Genomic DNA, 2,880 nt, shown 5'->3' with positions numbered 1-2,880 from the left:
ACGCCGGCGGAGGCGACGGAGGGCGGCGACGGAGATGGCCGGCGGAGGGAGCTCGGGCGCGGAGGTGCACCGGCGTGGCGGCTGCAGAACACGCCGGCGGCAAGGCGAAAGGCGGCGGCGCGCGGGCAGCGCTCGGGCCCCGGATGGGCTCGGGCGGGCCCCACGCGGGCCTGAGCGGGCCGCGGCGGAGGGAGAGGCGTGGGTGAGGTGGCGTGGGGCGAGGTGGCGAAGCCGGATTGGCTGCGGGCAGCGGCGGGGTGACGTGGCGACGCCCGATTCGCCGGGGTGAGGTGGAGGCTGGACGTGTCCGGCCGTCGGCCGACATGTCCGGCGACGCGGAGGGAGGATTTTAGGGTTTGGACTACGAATTTGGACGAGGAGGGCTAATATATAGGTAGAGGGAGCTAGGAGACTCCAAATGGGGTGCGGTTTTCGCCCACACGATCGTGACCGAACGACCGAGAGCATGGAGGGGGTTTGGATGGGTTTTGGGCCAGTTTGGAGGGGTGTTGGGCTGCAACACAAAGAGGGATTTTACGGTTACTCGGCTAACCGTAGGAGTATCAAACAACCTCCAAATGGCACGAAACTTGACACGCGGTCTATCGGTGGTGTACTAAGTCCGCTTGGCAAACCTCGGTCCATTCCGAGAACGTTTAACACCCGCTCACAACAAGAGACAAAAGGGGGACATCGGAGGACATAGGAGTGCCGAATTGCAAAACGGACAATGGGGAAAATGCTCGGATGCAAGAAACGAACATGTATGCAAAATGAAATGCACATGATAACATGGCAATATGCAACACGCAAGCAAATGACATGGCAATGATGGCAAATAACTGGCGGACACCTAGCGCATCGAATCTGGGGCGTTACCACACTCCTCTACTAACAAGAGATCTCGTCCCGAGATCTTAGGAACGAGACGGAAGAGAAAGAGAAAGAGGTGAAACAAGAACTCAAGAGAAGAAGCAAAGAATCGCGAGCACACGAGAAGAAGAGAGGAACGACGAGAATGACGAGAATCGAAAACTCACGGAATCAGATAGACTATGAAACCTCTCCGGTTAAAACGAGATAAGAAATGAATAAGACTGAAAGAATTTAGGTAGCACTCCGGCTGAAACATGGAGGAATAGAACACGAGCTTGAGAGGATGGAATGATACTTGATGAAGACATGACACAAAAACTCCAGAAAGAATTGAAAGAGTTGAATGAAAATAACGGAGAAGAAAATGACAGCTTGTGCCACGAATGAAATAGAAAGCATCTTTAGACGGAAGGTTTGAATGGAGTTGTTGAGAAAATCAACAACGAAAGAATAAGCTTGTTGTGGACTTATGGATAACCCCTCAGAAATTATGAGGTGGTAACCGACCACAAACGGAAAAGATAGAATAGCTGAGAGGAATGAAGAAATGCAAAACTCCACTTCAGAAGAAAAGGAAGAATTAATTGCACTTCGAGATGCGAGAAGACAAGATACTTGAATTCCTCCAACCAAATCTTGATGAACTCTTGAAGAATGAATTGAATCATGAAGAACCACCATGAAGAACTCCGATGACAAAAGGATGATGAGATAGAATAAAGGAAGAAAGAATAAGATGAGCCTTGCGATGATTTAGATGGAGGTTCCGATGAAATGGCTGAGGAAATTTGAACTCCGGAAAAGAAAAGATGAAACCACTTTGCACCAAGAATTTGAGACGATGAACAAACTCCAAAAGGAAGAGGGTAATCAACTTGGATGAAATAAGAATAAGGTTTATTGTATGATTATCCTTCATCAAATTAAATTGATGACAAGCAATGGATTTTTCATACTACTTATTATTCTTGAAAAGGATTAAGAAGTGACATATCACAAACTTGAGGAGGTCTTCATGAACCACTGGTAGGATTCGAAAAAACGAATGAATTAATATGATAATCAAAGAAAAAGAATCTTGAATGAACCACCGTAAGAATTCGAAAATGACTGATGAAAAAGAATGAATCACCGGTAAGAATTTAGAAGAATAAATATGCTAGAGGGAATTTAGATGCAAAAGGACAAATAGATCATGAGCTGATTAAAGAACACTTGAATGAAGCACCGGGATAAATAGAGAACGATAGCGGAAATGTGGGGACGAAGAATTCTTCTGGAACGATGGCCTCCGGTGAAAAGAAATGGAAAAACAACTCCTGACATACTCCGGATGGTTAAGAAAAGAATATCTGACAAATGGAATAATTTGAGACTAATAACATGAAGCTAGAACCATGAATCTTCGGGATAACGGGCAAGATTTAGAGGAAAAACTCTTCTTCGGTCTTCAAATGACGATGAGAAACACGACCAAAATTGTTAAAGCATTTCGGGGGAACGAAAAGCGAAGAGGTTGAGGCAACAATGAAAATGATTCGAAATTGATCTTGGAAAAGATCTGACTGATGAAATTCATACTTACGTCAAACTTCGAAAGGGATTTGTGAATAGCTCTGGGAAATTAGAAGAGTCAGGTAAGATCCTGGGAAAAGACCTGTGGGTTAGGGCCCACTAAAAGAAAAACACCGTTGGAAAAGATTGTTGAAGAGGTAGATGAAGCACCGGAACAATTGAAATATTTAAATGAGGTGACAACCTCGACTTAATTGGAACATAGATGAATCTCCTGAGATGTCTTGAACTCCGAAATGATAGAATGGCGAGAGGCAAACGAGCAAGGAAAACACTTGATCCAAGGAAAAGAATATGATCAACTCGAAAAAAACTTGAATTGAGTCCACCGGAGAAGAAAAAGAGATGAAGAATGTCGAACAAAATGAGAATTCACCGGCTGAAATGATTGAGGGAAGACTGAAGGGGCTCCAGGAAGAAGAGGGTGGG

Source organism: Triticum aestivum, chromosome 3B (genome assembly GCF_018294505.1).
Source record: "Triticum aestivum cultivar Chinese Spring chromosome 3B, IWGSC CS RefSeq v2.1, whole genome shotgun sequence".
NCBI classification, from domain to species: domain Eukaryota; kingdom Viridiplantae; phylum Streptophyta; class Magnoliopsida; order Poales; family Poaceae; genus Triticum; species Triticum aestivum.
This window is presented reverse-complemented; position numbering follows the sequence as displayed.